The 21,211-nt window shown below is 39.0% G+C and overlaps 1 protein-coding gene and 1 non-coding gene across 2 annotated transcripts in view; one reads left to right on the top strand and one right to left on the bottom strand.

Moving 5' to 3' along the window:
* NIBAN1 (niban apoptosis regulator 1) overlaps positions 1–21,211 on the top strand; it is a 152,131-nt gene that overhangs the window by 27,192 nt on the left and 103,728 nt on the right. The gene's annotated exons all lie outside the window — the stretch shown is intronic.
* TRNAM-CAU (transfer RNA methionine (anticodon CAU)) lies at positions 14,849–14,921 on the bottom strand. Its single transcript has one exon. It is a non-coding gene; the product is annotated as a tRNA-Met (tRNA).

The raw sequence follows: 21,211 nt of genomic DNA, 5'->3' as shown, positions 1-21,211 counted from the left end.
GGCAAATCATAAAACGACACATACACCTTGAATCTATATTTCTATTTTTTTGTGTTGAATTACCTACACCTAATTTAACACTTCTTGTTAGAATTTTTTATCAAAATTCTCTAAAACATTTAGCAAAGTTAACAATTCTTTTCTTTTTGCACTAATAATTAGTCAGTTTGTACAGTATTTAACTTAAACTCTTTATCCACAATATCCAGTACGATTGGCATGGATAGCTTTGGAAGGAAACGCAGCAGGCACTTGATAAGCACACAACGTGGCAGGCAAAGCAGAGGTACTAGAGTGTAATCTGTTGAACTTGAGCCTTGGGTCCCTATGCATCAGCAAGTGTGTTTTACAAAACTTGTGACAGCCTTGCATAAGTGGCGGACCGTTAAGAGGGCTCTGTCATATGTGACATATAGTGACATCATTTCCACCCAAGTTTCATTAAAGGCAGACCTCAGAGATAATGTAAAGTTCCAGACCACTGCAATAAAGCGAATATTGCTAAAAAGCAAGTCAATTGAATTTTTTGGCTTCCTGGTACATATAAAAGTTATGTTTATGTTATACTGTAGTCTATAAATCGCATATGTCAAAAAAGAAAACACAACAACATACATACTTTAACTTAAAAATCCTTTATTGCTAACAAATGCTAACTATCATCTGAGGTTTCAGTGAGTCATAATCCTCTTCCTGGTGGAGGGTCTTGCCTCAATGCTCTGGCTGCTGACTGATCAGGGTGGTGGTTGCTGAAAGTTGGGATGGCTGTGGCAATTTCTTAAGACATCAGTGAAGTTTGTCACATTGATGGAATCTTCCTTTCATGAATGATTTCTCTGTAGCATGTGGTGCTATTTGATAGCATTTTACCCAGGGTAGAGTTTCTTTCAAAATTATAATTGATTCTCTTCAACCCTGCCACTGTTTATTGACTGAGTTTAGGTAATATTTTAAACCCCTTGTTGTCATTTCAACATCGTTCACAGCGTCTTCACCAGGAGTAGATTCCGTTTCAAGAAATCACTTTCTTTGCTCATCCATGAGAAGCAAGCATCTCCTCATTTGTTAAATTTTTATCGTGAGGCTGCAGCAATTCAACGTCATCTTCAAGCTCCACTTCCAAGACTAGTTCTCTTGCTATTTCCATAACATCTGCAGTTACTGCCTCCACTGATCTTGAGCCCCTCAAAATTCCATGAAAATTGGAATCAACTTCTTCTGAACTCCTGTTCGTGTTGATATTTTGACCTTTTCACATGAATCATGAGTGTTCTTAATGGCATCTTAATGATGAGTCCTTTTCCCAAAAGTTTTCAGCTTACTTTGCCCAGATCCATCAGATGAACCAGTATCTGTGGCAACTAGAGTCTTAAAAAATGTATTTCTTAAAGAATATGACTTGAAAGTTGAAATTACTCCTTGGTCCATGGGCTGTAGAACAGATGTTATGTTAGCAGGCATGAAAACAACATTAATCTTGTGTATCTCCGCCAGAGCTCTTGGGTGGCCAGGTGCATTGTCAATGAGCAGTGATACTTTGAGAGGAATCTTTTCTTTTCTTTTCTTTTTTCTTTTTTCTTTCTTTCTTTCTTTCTTTCTTTCTTTCTTTCTTTCTTTCAGCAGTAGGTCTCAATAGTGGGCTTAAAATATTCAGTAAACCCTGTGTGCACAGATGTGCTGTCATCTAGGCTTTGATGTTCCATTTCTAGAGCATGGACGGAGTAGATTTAGCATAATTCTTAAGGGCACTAGGATTTTTGGAATGGTAAATTAGCACTGGCTTCAATTTAAAGTCACCACCTTTACTGGCCTCTAACAAGAGAGTCAGCCTTCCCTTTGAATCTTCAAAGCTAGACATTGACTTCTCCTCTCTAGCTATGAAAGTCCTAGGTGGTATCTTCTTCCAATATAAGTCTGTTTTGTCTACATTGAAAATCTGTTGTTTAGCGTAGCCACCTTCGTGAATTATCTTAGCTTGATCTTCTGGATAACTTGCTGTAGCTTTTACATCAGCACTTGCTGCCTTGTCTTGGACTTTTATGTTACAGAGACAGCTTCTTTCCTTAAACCTCATGAACCGATCTCTGCTAGCTTCAAACTTTTCTTTTGCATCTTCCTCACGTCTCTGTATTCATAGAAGTGAAAACAGAATGTGTCTCTGGACTGGAATTTGGCTTAAGGGAATGCTATGGCTGTTTGATCTTCTGTCCAGACTGTTAAAACTTTCTCCGTATCAGCAATAGGGTTGTTTTGCTTTCTTATAATATGTGTGTTGACTGAGGTAGCATTTCTAATTACCTTCAAAGACTTTCCCTTTGAATTCACAACTTGGCTAACTGTTTGGTGCAAGAAGCCTAGCTTTCAGCCTGTCTCAACTTTTTGACTAAGCTTATTTGTAGCTTTTGATTTCAAGTGAGAGACATATGACACTTCCTTTCACTTGAATGCTTAGAGGCCATTATTGGGTTATTAATTGGCCCATTTCAATATTGTTGTGTCTTAGGGAATAGGGAGGCCCAAGAAGAAGAAAGATGGAGGAATGACCATCAGTGGGGCAGTCAGAACACATACAACATTTATCAATCAAGTAGCCCAACTTATATGGGCATGGTTCATGATGCCGCAGAACAATTACAATAGCAACACCAAAGAAAACCATAACAGGGGTGCCTGAGTGGCTCAGTCACTTAAGTGTCTGACTTCTCTTTGCCCCTCCCCCATTCGTGCTCTGTCTCTGTCTCTCTCTCAAAAATAAACATTAAAAAATAATTTTTTGAAAAGATCACATAACAAAATAATAATAACAAAAAAGTTTGAAATATTGGGAGAATAACCAAAATGTGACACAGAGACACATGGTGAGCAAATACTGTTAGAAAAATGGTGCTGAGGGGTGCCTGGGTGGCTCAGTTGGTTGAACTTGTGACTCTTAATTTTGGTGCAGGTCATGATCTCATGGTGGGTGAGTTCAAGCCCCGCGTCTGGCTCTGCGGTCAGTATGAAGCCTGCTTGGGATGCTCTGTCCCCCTCCTCCCTCCCACCCCTCACCTGCTCACACTCTCTCTCAAAAATAAATAAATATTAAAAAAAGAAAAGAAAAGAAAAGAAAAATGGTCCTGATAGACTTGCTCAGTGCAGGGTTGCCACAAACTTTCAATTTTTAAAAAGTGCAATGTCTGTGAACCACAATAAAGTGACGTGCAGTACAACAAGGTATGCCTTTATTTCGCTTCACTGGCTGATATCTTTGTTGTTTATAATTAGATATAATTAGGAAGTTCCCCGGTTACTTCCTCTGTCTATAAAGAAATAAAGTTGCTATCCAGTCCAGGCAGTAACTTGTCAGACATTCTGCTTTTAGTTTAGAGCCTCCAATCAAATGTCTGGGTAGTTGAAGTTTCCCATCACAACTGTTTTGTGCCTCTTGCCAGCATTGTAAACTAAATTAGGAACACATCATCCATTTCTTCCAGACTATCCATTTGGACTGATAGTCTGTTGATACCAATTTTATCAACAAAACAATGTCTTTTCCTCTCATTTAATCCTTATTTGAATGTCTTCCTCATCCTTTACCACCTAGGTTCATGGGTTTTCACACAAATAATAAGTGATATTTCCTTACCTCCCTTCCTTACAGATATTTCTTTGGAATTCTACCAACTTCGAGTCATTAATATGAGACGGTATTTACCATTTTATTCTCAAATTCCCATGCTGTGTACTGGTATCATACAACTATGAGACCCTTGAGAGTATCATTTTGGGAAGTTTTCCCAATTGTTTTCTTATAGGAGTCTCATGGCTCCTTCTGAACTATTATTCTTTTTCCCATGACATGACTGAAGACCTTTCTGGCAACTAGTTTCATGGTTTTACATGAGCATTGCTCCCCCCACTTCCATATTCAAGTTAAAGACTGCCTAATGGTTTTGAAGACTTTCTTCCCTCTCCTGATGAGATGTCCTCCAGCCCTACCCAAAGACCATCACTGTGGCAAGTAAAGGGAGCAAACAGAACATGGCATCCCATTTACCGATCATCTCTTCGTAGTAGATCTCTCACTTCTCCAGTCTTTTCACTTTGCCAAAGTACTAACCATTGAGGCGAAGAGGCATAAAAACCACACTTGTGCTCCTGGGTCTCTTAGTCTCTAGCCTGTGACTTCTTAGATACAAATGATGCTCCTTTTGTCTTCTAGCAATGTGACTCCTTCCTAAGAGGATCCAAGGACTGAATCGTGGGCTAGTGGGGATTTGTATGTTTCAGTAGACTATGATATTCCAGAATGAGTCACCAGAAAGATGGACAAGAAGTATGACTGACCAATCTTATCTTCATAGGACCCTTAATACCCTCAACAAGGAGTGGTGACCATTCCCCACCCTTTCCTTCCCGGGGCAGTAGCTTCCTTTATTCCTGTGGTATTTGGGTACCTTCTGGATGTAACTCCTTGATGTGCCACATGCATAAAGATAGCAATTGGCAGTATGCATAGAGGTAACTGTGTTGTGGGTGCTGTACAATGTGGCAGGGATAAATGTAGCACATGATTTTTTCATGTTTCTTTTTAGAAGATCATCCTATCTACTCTTCTCAATTTTTGTGTTAAGCTTCAAATCCTGAGCTTCTTTCCTTTTGGGGCATATTCTTCCACAGTGAACTATTCTCTTTCATATGACCTTCAGTGTCTAGTGTAGTGCTCTAGATAAGTTGGTACTTGATAGAGATTTCTTAAGTTAATCATTTCCTATAAGATCCCACTAACTATATGAGCAAATATTGTGGAAGTCATTTTTTGAATGGTAATTTGCAGTTGCTGAATTATTGGTTCTGATTTGCTGCACTACATTTCCTTAGCAACTTGCAGATATTCAAGCAGTAAGATACATGGTCGAGTTCTAAACAATATGGTTGTTTTTTTGTGTGTCCTTCATCATTAACCTTTGCTAGCTTCATTAATAAGCCCCAGTCCAGCCTCTCTTCTGCTATTAAGAAAATGAAAATTTCTCCCTAAGAAATGGCATTGATGGTTTGGTGATTAAAGTTGCACTGATCTGGGGCCTATATTAATTTCAAAGAGCTACCATTTTGAAAATTGAATTTATGTCTGAACCAAAACACTAATGAAGCTTAGATGTAATCTCCTCTTTTCCTTTATTCTTCCAGGAAAAACCGTTGTTTTTCCACGTGTTGGCCAATACAGGCTTCCCACAGAACTCATTCTGATCTAATTTTGTAACTGAGAATATCAGTCTTGCTAGCTGCAGAAAGATTCCTTACAGACATCTAAATCAAAATGTCTCGACTTGGGGGTCAGGGAATTTGAATTGGCAGGGTTTTATGTCTATATACATTTTTCTGGAACCCCAGACTTTCAACATATTATTAAAGGGGCTTCCAAAAAGCTGAACCATTTTTCTAGACAGATTACACGAAAAAGTATCACTTTCTCTCCAAAATAAACAAAATACATAGTGCTCATTCTCATTGATGTTCTTATCATTGCATGTTTCTTTTTCCTGTTCTGGGTTGAGGATTTTTCTGAAGCATCGTTGATTTTCAAGTCACATAGAGGTGCCTTTCTCAGATGTGATTTGACAAATCACAGGGGCTGACCGTTTTGATGATGCACAGAGTTCCAAAGTTTGAGTGTGAGATGCTGCTGCCACCAGTCATTACCGTGGTTCTAAATGTGGACAGTCAGGCGTATCAGTACAGCATCCAGGAGAAACGGGATTCTTTTAAAAATGGCAGCTCCTGGGGTGCCTGGGTGGCTCGGTCAGTTAAGCGTCCGACTTCGGCTCAGGTCATGATCTCGCCATCCGTGAGTTCAAGCCCCGTGTCAGGCTCTGTGCTGACTGCTCAGAGCCTGGATCCTGTTTCAGGCTGTGTTCTGTGTCTCCCTCTCTCTCTGCCCCTCCCCTGTTCATTCTCTCTCTCTGTCTCAAGGATAAATAAACGTTAAAAAAAAAATTTAAAAAAAATGGCAGCTCTTAGTTTTTTGTTTTTGTTTTTGTTTTACTGCTCTTACGTCTAATATTGAAGTCTACCCATGAAATACAAAGATTTCCTCAAATAGGTGATGAAATTCAAGGCTTCAGTCTATTTCACTTGTGTTCTTCCTGCTATGCTACAGATTTACTCCAAAGATAAGTGTTTTTGTATTTTATAACCTACAAAATGCATCTCATCTTTTCAACTGAAAACAGCTAAATGGACGAAAGAAAGCATAGCTTAAATGTGCACAGGAAGTGGAAAGATATAGTAATTACTATGTTCTCTTTCTGATAGTTTACTATTGTATTTTTTTAATAAATTCTTTATATGTTTATTTTTGAGAGAGAGAGAGAGAGAGAGAGAGAGTGAGTGTGTGTGTGTGTGTGTGTGTGTGTGTGTGTGAGTGGGGGACGGGCAGAGAGAGAGAGAGAGACACAGAACCTGAAGCAGGCTCCAGGCTCTGAGCTGTCAGCACACAGCCCAATGCAGGGCTTGAACTCACAAATCACGAGATCATGACCTGAGCCGAAGTTGGATGGTTAACCAACTGAGCCACCCAGGTGCCCCTTTTTAAATTTTTATTTATTTATTTATTTATTTATTTATTTATTTATTTACTTATTTATTTACTTTTCATTATTGTATTTCATGGCCTATATAGCTTTCGTTATGAGCTGTATTGGCTGCCTGAGAAATTGTTTTACAGGTCAACAATTTTTATGTATTTGAGTCATTGATAACTCAGGGACTTCAAGAAACTAAGTGGCACCACTTAATTTGTTTTTTTTAATTAATTTTTATTGTTTATTTACTTTATTTGTTTTTTTTAAACTACTGACTTTATTATGTACTATACATTGTCTGAATACAGTTTCTGTCATTGGGCTATGAGCTGTGGGAAGATAAGTCAAGGTCATTTCTCTGCCTTAACATCACCTATCTTTGATCTGTCTTCATATCCTCCCTCATGGTTGAAAACTTCCCTCTTCTCCTGAGAACTTTGAATGTCCCTCCTGTGAGAGACTCACCTGCCCTCTGCACTTCCCTGTGAGAGTAACTGATCCTGTGAACCCAACTCGTAACCTCAAACACTTCAATTACAGACTTGTCCATCATCACTTACAATACTATACATCTTCCCAGGTCCTAGAGACACAGTTTATGATGGAATGGATACCTTTATACAACTCATTAGGGGAGACCAGACCCTAATTCAGTGTGAGGTCAGAAAGCTGCAGATGGCTGCAGAATTTACCACAAATTAGAGCAAATACGATCTCCTCCACCTCCCAGTGGCTGCCTTGTTCCTCAAGCCCAATTACAGGTGCATCTCTGAGAATGTTGCAGGAACATGACACCAGACACCAATCTGTGTTACCCTCTAGCATGAGACATAAGGAAACACTTCTAATTGGTTTTTAGTAACCAGAATAAAGTAACTGGTATTGTTAAGATGTATGTGTTAAGCCACTCTCCCATCTGAATTCAGGAGGTCCATGGAATCTCTCTCAGATTCTTTAAATAAAAGTGTTGACATCTTAGGTGTTTACCTTGCTTAATTTAGAACAAGGCTTGTTAGAGCTGAGAGGGAAAAGGCTGCCAAAGAGTTTCAATTGGCTTTGGTTTACTGGTCTCAATTTCTTTTCTTTTTTTTTAATTTTTAAAAAATGTTTATTTTATTTTTTGAGACAGAGAGAGACACAGCATGAGCAGGGAAGGGGCAGAGAGAGAGGGAGACACAGAATGTGAAGCAGGCTCCAGGCTCTGAGCTGTCAGCACAGAGCCCGACGCGGGGCTCGAACTCACAAACTGTGAGATTGTGACCTGAGCCGAAGTCGGATGCTTAACCGACTGAGCCACCCAGGCGCCCCTACTGGGCTCAATTTCTTGTCTCCTTTCTTTTTCCTTCTTGGATTTGCCAACCCCAGTCATTTGGGTATTGTTCTAAGTGATGTCCAGAGTCTGTATAATGTCTAGGAAGTTTTCCCATAATGTGAACCAGAAAATAATTGGCACATAAGAAAGGGTAGATAGAAGTGGGTCCTTTTCTGTTGTATCTGTGTTTGCAGCATATTGCCCCTTTTATTTTTTAATGTTTTATTTTTGGGGGGGGAGAGAGAGAGAGAGAGAGAGAGAGTCAGAGCGTGAGTGGGGGAGTGGCAGAGAGAGAGAGAGAGAGAGACACAGAATCCAAAGCAGGCTCCAGGCTCTGAGCTTTCAGCACAGAACCCGACACAGGGTTCAAACTCACAAACGGTAAGCCACCCAGGCTCCCCATCATATTGCCCCTTTTAACCAGTTAGATGTAGGAAGTCAGTTCATGCAACCCTTAAGCAGAATGAGTGATGACATGTTCATGGTTTTTCTGTACCTTTTCCATCCAGAAATAGAGGGGGCCTTCTCACAAATATTATCCATTTTGTGTATTAATTAAGAATATAGAATATACCTAAGCAATTTACTCACAGAACTAATAAGAACAATTTTTTTTTTAAATTATACAAATGTTTAGTTTAAATTTCTTGCCAAATGCTTGCTTTAATGAGTAAGTTAATATCAATCATATTATTGTTGAAAGGTTTTAAGACAATGGTAGTCCTCTCCCTAGCCCCTAAATAAAATAAATTAGGGTATTTGAATTTACACTAATTAAGATCCTATATACTTACAAGTGTTTTCCTCAGAAAACCATTTAAATGCAGTACATTATGAGTTGTTTTCTTCCCTGTACTTTTAAGCCACTTGCCGCTGAGTGGTGTGGGGGAAGTTTGTGATACTACATGATTTGAAGAATTTTAAAAGTTCCAAGTCACTATGAGGCCTGTAAGAGTAATTTGGGAGGAATCTATTCACTGTAATGCTTCCTTGTTATCATTCACATCTGTCCCTGCATTCCACGTCTTGACATCACTATTGTATACCTAACGCTCGAATGGTCACATTAATGTAAATGATTTTCTTCCAAGCACTAATTCTGAATTACCATTTGCATACCGGGTATTTTCTCTGAAGATCTTCTCAGAAACACTCCCAGAAGCAGACATTGGGCACTGAAAATTTTAAGTTATTCAGCATTTCCCAAGTTCTATGTTAGAGTCTGGAGATACAAAGACGAATAAGATAAATCCCTAGCCGCCAGAGGTTTACAGTCAAGTGTGGGAGACAAGAGTTCTAAATATGCCATAATAACAGTGGCCAGCACTTATTGAACATTGATCTTGGTAGATTTGGCGCTAAGCCAATCAAAGCACAGAAAAGTTAAGTAGCTTGCCTAAAGTCCTTTGGATGTCAAGGGGCAAAAGTAAGGGACTTAAATCCCAGTAGCCATTTTTAAATAACGTGTGATATATGCATTTAAAAATGTGCCCAGAGAGCTTTTGTGAGGTACAAAAAGGAAGCTTTAAATTCTACCTAAAAAGGTCAGAGAGGGCTTCCTAGAGGAAATAATATTAGAATTGAGACCAGCAGAAGGAGAAAGGAGGGGAAGGAGGTGTTATGGGCCAAGGAACCTCAGTGAGAAGAGAAGCATGCTCTGACGGGTTGGTGTGGGGGGTGGGGTATGAATAAAGGAGAAGCCTGGAGCTGATCACTTTCTGTCTTTCTGTTTATGTGGTTCTCTCTGCCTGAGATTTTTTTCTACCTTCATCTCTGCCATCACTTATTTCCCTGGGAAGTGTAACTCTCCTCTGTACTCTGAGAACCTTGTTATAACAGTTAGGTGGTCCCAGGGCAGTCTGCCTTGTACTGGGCGTGCTGTATCTCACCTCTGTCTCAGCACCAAATTGTGTTCTTTATAATTCTGTGGCTTCTCATACAGTTACATTTAATGGTAACCTACTACACATTTACTGAATATTGAATGATTGTTAATCGGGTCAAGAGAAGTAAAATTATTGGAAAAGTTGAATAAAAATAATCCATAATCCTTGTCAGATGGGATGGAGTCAATTTATTTCAGGAGTAAATAAGCCAGTAGATATCTGATAATGTAACCCACTCTGAGTAACTCGATTTGGTTGCTGCAGCTAACTTTAAAAAAGTTTTTTCTTAATTTTTAAATTTATTTATTTATTTGAGAGACAGAGCACAAGTAGGAGGAGGGGCAGAAAGAGAAGAAGACACAGAATCCGAAGCAGGCTCCAGGCTCTGAGCTGTCAGCACAGAGCCCAACGCGGGGCTTGAACTCACAGACTGTGAGATCATGACCCCAGCCGAAGTTGGGTGCTTAATGTAACTGACTGAGCCACCCAGGCACCCCTGTCGCAGCTAACTTTTACAGATACAGTTTGTTTAGCTGGCCACAGACAGTAGTCATGATTACTGGGGTGGTCACTGGGGTGAACCCTGAAATTCTCCCTCTAAAATTTCATTTATATTTGACATCTGGGGCCTGTCAGCACTCTGTCATTTCTCATTAGTGAAAAGAATGTTTTCACTTTAGAACTCCACCAGAATCCTTACATTTTTTAAGGGGAAAGCTTAACAGGATTTAAAAATACATTTATACTGACTTTGTTCTGTCAAAACAACCACTTGAAAGCTGAAAAATACGTTCAACATACTTTTGTATTTATGTCCCAGTTTGAATTTCTGTTTTGGTTCAAAAGGAAAGATTTCATTTGATTTTATCAGAAAGAAAGAAAACAGAGAGAGATACAGATGGAGGGCAAGAGGGGAGGAAGAAGGGAAAGAAGAAGGAAGGAAGGAAGGAAGGAAGGAAGGAAGGAAGGAAGGAAGGAAGGAAGGAAGGAAGGAAGGAATCATAGTTGTTTTGATATCATACAGATGTAACTGGAGAATTTTGGAGACATCCTGATCTTCTTATTCTCCATTACCTGTCACAGACACCCCCCCCCACTAAAAAATTCTAACTCCAAAATGTCTTGTCTTCTTGTCTTGTCCGCTTCCATGTCAGTGTCTGACTTCAAGCCTTTGTGAGCTTTTGCCAGGATCTTTACAGGTTGTGACGGAGTTCCCTAACTTTTGTTTTTGTGTGTACCCCAAACCATTCTTGACATGTTTGTGTAAATCAGAGCATGTCACTTCCCTGTTAGAAGTTCACCAAAGGCTCCCTGTTAACCTTATAACTGACTCCTGCCCACCTCTCTAGCCCCACCTCATGACCTTCTTTCCAGTTACCTTGAGCTTTTAGCTTTTGCCCGGACCGACTTGACAAACCTTTACGTGCCTGTCAAGTCTCAGTCCAAGCCTTACCTCTCTGTCAAGCTTCCCCAATTCCTTCAGGCTGGCTCAGATGCTCCTCACCACACTGCAGGAGCTTAGTAAATGTTATACTACTTAGTTCTCCCAATAGCTGTTTAAAGTGGGTAGTCTGTGTCCCTTGTTACAGGTAGGAAAAGTAAGGCCCAAGGAGCTTAAGTGATTTGCCTAAGGTCACACAGTAAGACACTAAGTGGCAAGTTGGGATTTGAACCCCATTCTTTGTGTTTCAAGAGCCTGAGCTCTCTCTGCTACACCTCCCTCTATTGCTGTAGCTTCCCCTGACTCTGGTGTCGACTTTGTTATGGCATTCATCACAGGTACGTCTGCACTTACTGGGGGAACATCAGCCCACCTTTCCTCTATCTCCAAGGATTAATGCAGTGTCTGACTCATGACAGGCAGTTAAGAAATATTTCTTGAGATAACGAGTGAACCAAACAGTATCCAAACAATATACAAACTCTAACTGTCTGGGAGCAAATAATCTCACTTGATCTTTTCAGTGTGGTGGTATAGAGAAGCTGAAGAAGGTGAGACCTAGTGATGGTGACTTTTTGAAGTAGAAGGGCTTTTGGAGGACCTCCAGAACCATCTTAGGAAGGAGCTTTAAATCTGCTGCTGAAAGAAGTCAGGAATGAAGACCTACATGATTTTATTAGATTTTTGAATGTTTGTACTGCCTAACATTTATTGCTTCCTTAGGTCAACTTACAATTATTCCTTGGGGTACCTGCGTGGCTCAGTCACTTAAGCGTCCAACTCTTGATTTCAGCTCAGGTCATGATCTTACGGTTCATGAGTTCAAGCTCTGCATCGGGCTCTCTGCTGTCGGCGCAGAGCCTGCTTTGGCTCCTCTGTCTCCCTCTCTCTCTGCCCCTCCACCTTCCCCCAAAATGTTTTTTTAAACATTAGAGAAAATTTTAAACCCAGTCCTTATAAAGAAATGTCCCTATGCAAGTAACAAAGGGGCACAGGAGGAATAGGAATCGGATGGAGAAGAGTCTCACAGTGTGGCTTCCTGTGAGTTTCTTTATTTGAAAATATTTTTGCGTTAACAGTTTACATTAACAGAAAATATTTTTATATTAAGGGTGGACTTTTGTTAACATGACTTGGGAGACTGAAGAATATCCCTAATCCCTGAAACCTGTAAAATGTTCACTTATTTAGAATAAGGGTCTTTGCAAATGTGATTAAGTTAAGGTTCTTGAGAGGAGGTGACTAAATGCAATCACACGTGTCCTTATAAGAGAGAGGCAGAGGGAGATCACACACCTACACACACACACGCGCGCGTGCACGCACACTCACACACAAACAAGAAGTGTGGCCTTGATGACACCTTGATTTCATCTCAGTGACACGAATTTTAGAGTTCTGGCCTCTGTGATGGTGGGAGAATACGTTTCTATTATTGGAAGCAAATAATACGTTTCTATTATTTTTAAGTTTTTGGTAGTCTGTTACGGCAACCGCAGGAAACTAGTACATAGTGAGAGACAGCAGTCTGGGAATATGATAAGACCCCACAAACAGAGAGCTCCCTGGGGTGGCTCTTCATCCCACTTACTCCGGAGAGCATTCTACTTTCACTTTCCAGGGGATCAAAAATAGAGAGTGTCTGCGTCTAGAACTGTACTCCCCAAATCTGTGAGCACTCCAGTGATTTTTCTCTCCCATGATCCGCTGCTCCCAGTGTCTGTCACGGCTCAGGCAGTGCATATATCCATTCCTTTTGCGTGCATATGGCTTTCACTGCCTGGTGACGGAATCTTGGGAGCACAGCTATATTTGGATGAGGCCAGTTATAATTGGGCAAGCTCACGTTATTGAATTAGCTTAGCCTAAGTGTAACCTTTAAATAGATTCAACTCCCCTGTTTTTGTGTCTATCACAAGAGTAGGTTTGATTAGGAAATAGCTGTGATTCCTTCCAACTCTGAAATCCTGTCTCTCTGGTTAGTCTGTGTTTGCTTTCAACTGTGAGCCTGTAGCCTTTCTCCCTGTGTAGCTTCTTCTCCTTCAAGACGAGAGCTGAGCTGTCTCTCAGCTACATAAGTTCCTAGAGAAGGAGGAATGTTTTTCTTTCTGGATCCCAGGTCCCAGTCAAAGCTTAAAAAACAACCTTAGCTCTTGACTAATTTGGAATCCTTGGATTCGGACTTTGCAATTTACCTACCTAGGCTTTCTTTGGTCCTAGGTACTTACATCTCACCCAGCATTTGTGAACAGAGCATGATCAGACCAGTGTGAATTCTTGCAAACTTCTCTTCTCTTTTTCATATGTTTTTTCTTTTAATACATTACCAGCTTGTTGCTTACTTTAGGCCTCAGTCGCAATCAGGTCAACATAGATTGTTTACCCTTTCATGGGCCAGTGAGTTCTCAATGTCCCCACTTCTCACAATGTCAAGGAGGAGGCTGCTCTTAGACCCTCATCTCTGCATCATTATGAACCAGCATTGGCTGGCGTTCACCAGAATACTTGGAACACATTTTTTTTGTAAACAAGTTTCGAGCACTTGCTCTAAGCCAGATATTTCATATAGTTGGTGTTCAAACTATACATTAGAATAAGTTTCGATTCTTATTAAAACAGGAATAAATAAAAATGAAAAATAGAAAATAAAGAATAGAGAATAAAAAAATATAAAATTATGTCATTAAGAAGGCAAAATGGGGGCGCCTGGGTGGCTCAGTTGGTTGAGCGTCCAACTTCGGCTCAGATCATGATCTCACGGTTCGTGGGTTTGAGCCCCGCATCAGGCTCTGTGCTGACAGCTCAGAGCCTGGAGCCTGCTTCGGTTTTTGTGTCTCCCTCTCTCTCTGCCCCTCCCCCACTCACGCTCTGTCTCCCTCTGTCTCAAAATAAATAAACATTAAAAAAAAAAGCAAAATGATCACACAAACAATAGAATCACATAAATGCTGTTGAAATGTTGATGTAAAGAGCCCTGGATACAAAAACCAATAGACCTTGATTCTGATGCTGAACAGGACACTTGCCATGAATGTGAATTTATGAGCATTAGTTTTCTTATGTGCCTGGTGGGTCTATGGAGACTCTACTTGGTGAAGCTCTTGTATGGGTTACGTAATGTCAATGTATGCAAATGTGCCCAATATTATCTCTGGTATATAGTGGGAGATTAGTACAAGATTCTTTAGTTGAAATAATACAAGAGAAGAAGATTTACAGGAAAGAGAGATCACAGGTATTTGAGGGGATCTAATGGGGCTTTGCAGAAGATATATTTAAGATAGGTCAGACTGGTGATTCCTCAGGGCAGGAACCTTCCAAATTACTTTTTTTATCCTTAGTATTGTGTACATAGACTGTGTTTAATATCCATTGAATTAATGGACTTCGAAGGATTATTAGGATTCTGAAGGGTTGAAATGGACTTGGAGAAAGGGCATTCTAGGTAGAGGGATATGGGAAGGTACTGGTCATGGTGGCAGAAGAATAGTCTAGTTTGACGGGAATGTAGGGAAGTAGTAGAAGTAAGAGTAAAATGTAAGCTGGGAATATTTCATGGGTATTGGAAGGGTTTTCAGTGTTAAACTTGGCAGTTTGTATTTAATTCAGTCTAGTTACTTTTTTCTTTTTTTTAAAGTAGGCTTCATGCCCAATGTGGGGCTCAAACTCACGACCCTGAGATCATGAGTCACATGCTCTACCAACTGAACCAGCCAGGCATTTCCAGTCTAGTTACTTTTTAAAATTCCCCTGTGTAGGGGCACGTGGGTGACTCAGTTAAGTGTCTGACCTGATTCTGACTCAGGAAATGATCTCACAATTCAGTTCATGAGATCAAGCCCTGCATTGGACTTTGCCCTGATAGTCTGGAGCCTGCTTGGGATTCTCTCTCCCTCTCTCTTTGCCCCTGCCCCACTCTCTCTGTCTCTCAAAATAAAATAAAATAAAATAAAATAAAACAAACAAACAAATAAATAAAATTCCTCTATGTCCAAACAAATTTTGGACAGCATTTTTGTCATGTTTTCTGGGTTATTGAGAGTTTTCCATTGTAATTGCCATCTGATGTGTTTCTACTTTTGTTGGAAGGGTTTGGGCAGTCCTTGGTATGTATAAAGAGATGCCTTTTCTATATGCTAGAGAAAACAGATATAAAGAGACTGGTGCTAAGAAGGAATAGAGAGGCAGATAAGTTTTTCTTTGATTATACCCAGACTCTGTCTTTCTTAAATCCTATACCAAACATTAATAGCTTTCAAGACTCTTGAAAGACAAATCATAAAATTCAAGTCAAAGAAGCCAAATATTCAAGAGGAAAGAATTCATGATTTTTGGATGAAATTGGTGATCTGTAGCCACCAATAAAATAGTCAAGTGTATTTGAACCTATGATTTTCCATATGCTGGATTATTTGAAGGAATAATGCAAAACAGTTTTAGGGTTTTGAAGCAGTGTTGTCCATATTTCATTTTATAATTAGGTATTGTATTTCAAATATTAGTATTCCTGAGAGAGGTGATACTAAGAGGCAGAATCACCTGGGAAGTGTATTGAGCTATCTGGAGAGAAGGGTGCTGAAGACAAACTTGACTGTGGTATTTCACTGACTTGCATATGACCTCAATTATAAGGTCATATGTACCATTAAGAAAAAAAGTGCTGCCAACGATGTTTAACAATCATCCTGCATTACACCTGAATTGACCATCCTGGCTTATCATTGCTTTGACGTTTCTTGCATCTCTTCCGAGGTATCTGGCCCTTTTGCCTGCTTTCACTTGTACTGCTTGGCATGTGGTAGACAGTACTTTTCATGGATCTTTCTAACAAAATGCAACTCAACCTCCCCTATCTCTTGTTTAGATCCCATACAACCATTAACTGTTGCTTTGCAATCAAAGAGGGAATTGTGGTTATTTTTCCAAAGTTAAATATTTATTCCATTAATGTTAAATTTATCCTGCAACCCCATTCGCCTGCCTTTCTATTTACACAATAATTTTTGTTTTGATGTTGAATCAGTATAATCTTTTAAAGACATATAAAAATGGCAATGAAATCCAACACTAGCTATAAAACAAAGCCCAGTTAAGGTGACTGCAAAATGAATGGCTGTGACCAAGTTCATGCTCGTGGAACCAGGTCATAATAGCAACTTCATGGCAGACAATTGTAAGACCCCATTGATTACAAGACACACTCCCAATGTAGAATTGTTAAAATGTGGAGAAAATGTGCATTTGAGGAGCAAGGAAGCACATTTACATCAAAACGTGGCCAGAGACCCTCTTACCTCTTGCTGAAGTATTGCATCTATCACTAAAGACTAAATTAGTTGAGTCACATCCCCTTATGGTTCTGTTTTGCTGATGTGCATTAACATATGTCCTAAAACCATCATGTACATTTGGTGACCACATTCCTCTTACCAAACAGCTTTGCCAAGAGGGAGGCTGAAGCCCTGAGCATCCATACCCTTAAACTTTGTTTCCCAAGTTGGTACCTGTATATTTATGTGTAGAGGCATCATACGCCTAATTTGCCCTTGCTCCCTTCCACCCATAATATGCACCAGTTAGGAGTTTATTCAATGGATGGTTTTGTGCTTTTCTTGTCTGATTGACTTCTTGCCGGTCCTCATTTAGTAGAGCATATCTTTCCGTGTACATACAGGAAAACCTGTGTTGAAATCACATAACTTACCCCCCCTGAGTCAGTTTCATTCTTATCACTTTGAGCACGCTCATTTCAGGCATCCAGATACTGCAGAGTATATCCCCACAAACAGAGATGTGGGAAACCTGCCAAGAGAAATCAAACTGTCAGTTGTTTTATCGTCCAGGAGGAAGGTTGATAGATACATCTATATTTTGGCAGCCTTGACTCTAAATTGAATGCAACTCAAACTTTCCTCTCAGTAGTCTGTCTAGAACTTCATCTCTGAAGACTCTTATTTCATTGCGGATCATTTGAAACATGGATATATTTGATTTTTACCCTACCCCTTTTCCTCCAGCCACTTACTGGTTAAAAAACAAAAACACAAACACTGAGCAGGACATTGTGAAAGAGGATAAAGAAAGGCCCAGAAAACTGGATAGTCCTGAAAAGTCTGCAGGAGACGAAGTGTAAGAGAGATAGAGCTGTGGCTTTGGTCACTGAGCATGAAAGTGGACAACTTCAGCGGGACCTGGGTGTACGGATCCTGTGGATGTTCCCTGGACTTCTCTTGGGGTTGGAAGAGTTCTTGATTCCTGGTTTTTAAATATTACTCCTATTGCTATCTCTGGAGGTTTGCTTCTGCTCTCATCTGCGGGGTGTGGTCTCACAGCTAGTTAGAAGATGAAAAGTGATGGTGTTTTAAACACCAAACACAATGCTCAGTACAAGTGAGACAAATCTTCCTATTGGCATCTCGTGATAATCTAATCTAGCAGGTATACTCTTTAACACTTTTGACTAAGCATTCATGGAACTGACATATATTTTGTTTGTTAAATGTTTTTTGTTTTTGAGAAAGAGAGAGAGAGAGCAGGGGAGGGGCAGAGAGAGACAGAGACAGAGGATCTGAAGTGGGCTCTGTGCTGTGACAGCAGAGAGCCTTATGTGGGGCTTGAATTCACAAACCTCGAGATCATGACCTTAGCTGAAGTCAGATGCTTAACCGACTGAGCTACCCAGGCACCCCTGTTAGTTTGTTTTTAAAGTTTGTTTGTTTGTTTAGAGAATGAGTGGGGGAAGGGCAGAGAGAAAGGGAGAGAGAGAATCTCAAAAAGGCTCCACACTGTCAATGCAGAGTGCAGTGTGGGGCTCGAACTCATGAGAGATCATGACCTGAGCTGAAATCAAGAGTAAGATGCTCAACCAACTGAGCCACCCAGGTGCCCAGAAACATTTTAAATATTATGATTTTAGGGTAGTTGAATATTTAAAAGGGAATAAAAGTAATTATTTGTTAGATAGCCTGACTTTTTTTAATTGGGTTTTTGGAATGCTAAAAATATTTTGTATTTTATATCATGATCAAGTGTGGTGGTACAATTATAAACATTTGTCAAAACTCATTGAATTGTACTCTTGAAATTAGTGAATTTTATTGCGTGCAAATTATGCTTTAATAACACTGATTAAAAGAGTAAAGTATTTTGGGATTTAGAAAGGACTCACTAGAATTCCAAGGAGGGGACTTTCTATAGACAACCCATGACACCAAGGTCATAGTTGGGAGCAGAAATTACATTACACCGAACTGTTAAGGAAATGATTTTGTGTCATTGTATTTTACATGCTTATTATACTTCCCAGTATGTGTGAGATCTTTCCACAGTGACAGTTACTTGTACGTGTGCAGGTGGAGTGGGACAGCAGCGAGGGCCTGGGGAAAATAAGGGAGTGAAGAAGGTAATCAGTGAGGATGGAGAGTGGGGGGCCTGTTCCTTTTTCTACTTTGACCTGCATCAATTCATTTATTACAATTGTGTGCACATAATAAACATGTAATATATTTTGACAGAATCATGTGTTAAAATTGTAATATAGAAGCAAAAAAAATGAGAAAAATAATTAAGCCAAACTTGGTATTTTTATGTAATTACTGGTTCTTTAAAATTGGGACTACGTGTTTAAAATAACCCAAGCACAGAATTATAGTTGAGCTAAATCAATTGCTTATTTCAACTGTCTGAATGTTCTCAAAAATGATGGCAGAATTGATGCTTTTCCAGGGATTACTATTGATTACTACTACTCTTAAAATGATTGGATTGATTATGCCATGCTCTGGCAGTTAATGGGACACCTATTTGCCTTGATTTTTAAATACTAGTTTAATAATGCAGAATGGTTTTATATGTGTAGTTGTGTACTTTCTACCCAGGGTTTCTAAACCTTTACTAAGCAGGTTATTTTGTCTGTACTGTTTCTCTGGAGAAAGTTTCTCTACTACCCATTTAAAAATACAGTATGTCTACAAAGCATAGCCCTTTATAAAAATAGAAGGGAAAAATTTCATCCATGGGCCTATTATTCAATGGTAACCACTGTTATTGGTTTAATATAGGTCCTTCCAGTCTTTTTTTCTCTGCCCATCTGGTTTTGTTTCTTTAACCTCTTTGTGATCTCTCTATAAAAGTCTATGTTCACTTTTCTGTTGGTGTTGCTTACTTTTATGATGTGCATTTTTACATGCTATGTTAGTTTCCTTTCACAAATATATTTTAATGTTTGCATTCAACTTAAAATATGCCATACTTTATTTCTAAGATCAGGAAATACATTACTTTTTTATGGAAGAAAATTTTTACTTGCTTCAACTTTTATATAACTTTAAAGTAGCAGATAAACTACCAAGTTTTATAACAATTCAGATATCTAAGGTCAAAGTACTGAATTTTTTAAAATCCCAGATGGTTATATAATCAAAAGAAAGATATTCTTATTTTACATTTAAATTGTTTCCCTTTAGGGGCGCCCGGGTGGCTCAGTCAGTTGGGCATCTGACTTCGGCTCAGGTCATGATCTCATAGTTTGTGAGTTCAAGCCCCGTGTCGGGCTCAGTGCTAACAGCTCAGGGCCTGGAGCCTGCTTGGGATTCTGTATCTCCCTCTCTCTCTGCCCTTCCCCCACTCACACTCTATTTCAAACCTGAAAATTAAGAAAAAAATAAAAAATAAATAAAATGTTTCCTTTATATTTTTAATGATTTAATGATTTACAAATATTTTGAGGGGAAATACAACTTCTTTCTTTTTGTTCTCTCTTGATTATCTTCTCAGTCTCTTTAAATAGCCATAAACGACTAATTGGTTGAGTTATGCATCTTTGTGATAATCTAGTCATGGGCTGAGTTTCTTTCTTAAGATAAAGCCCTTGATTTTCCATTTTTACCCATCTTGTGGGTTTCCTACTCTTCAATCCCCTCTTGTTGACGGCTCAAAACCACTTCCTCTTTCAAGTTTGCCTCATTTCCTGTCCATTCATTTTCCTGGCTTTGGTTGGCAGGTCTTATTTATTTAAAACCATAATATATATATATATATATATATATATATATATATATATATATATGTGTGTGTGTGTGTGTATATGTATATATATATATGTATATATATATGAAAATAACTATATATGGTATATATAAGATATATGTGATATATATATGTGTATATATTCTTTTCTTTCTTTCTAGTCCTGCATAACTGAGACAAAACTTTTCATTTTTCCTTCCTAAGGGAATTTCCTTCCATCTGGAGATTATTTTTGAGTATGTGTGGTTTAAAAAATTGTTTTTTGGTTATTGTTTAATGTTTGTTTTATTTATTTGTTTATCTAAAGATTATTAAAGAACCTGTGACTCATAGAAGGCATTGTGTATTCAGATATATTTTATGCTCATTACCTAGGATGTTTACAGAATGTCTTCCACCCCCCCCCAGGAAGTTCAAAGGCAGCTGCTTTGTACACCTCACCTGCTGCCATTACCCAAATATAGACAAGTCCAAGCACCACAGACACCCTGCACAGAAAACAGGAAAACAGATGACAAAATATCTCACTAATTTTCTTCTTAATGGTCTTTCTTTTAAAATTATTTCCAGCATAAATTTGAAACTTTTGTTTTTCTAATAGGTAGCAAATTTCCAATATTCACGCTGTTTAAACTCAATTCTTTCCCCCTTCATGCTGAGTTGGATTAAATCAACCAATTATTTTTGTGACATGTAAGCATGGTCTTAATCTATATGTTTACCTTACAACTTTCTTTGTAAATGTATAGTTTTGATGATTTGCTCCCAGTGGAACAGTAAAGCTCAGATTGGATTTAGAGAAAAGGAATAAAGTGTTCCTGCTGTGAGCCCCAGGCTGCTGTGGGGTTAGTTTGATCATCAACAGATGAGGACAGTCCAATTTGTACTAGGTATCTATTATCTATTTGTAGGATTTCTTTCTTTCTTTCTTTCTTTCTTTCTTTCTTTCTTTCTTTCAGTAGCTTTCATGCTCAACATGGGC

Source organism: Acinonyx jubatus, chromosome E4, assembly GCF_027475565.1.
Source record: "Acinonyx jubatus isolate Ajub_Pintada_27869175 chromosome E4, VMU_Ajub_asm_v1.0, whole genome shotgun sequence".
Classification (NCBI taxonomy): Eukaryota; Metazoa; Chordata; class Mammalia; order Carnivora; family Felidae; genus Acinonyx; species Acinonyx jubatus.
Note: the sequence above shows the minus strand (reverse complement) of the source record. Positions and strands in the feature narration are given on the sequence as shown.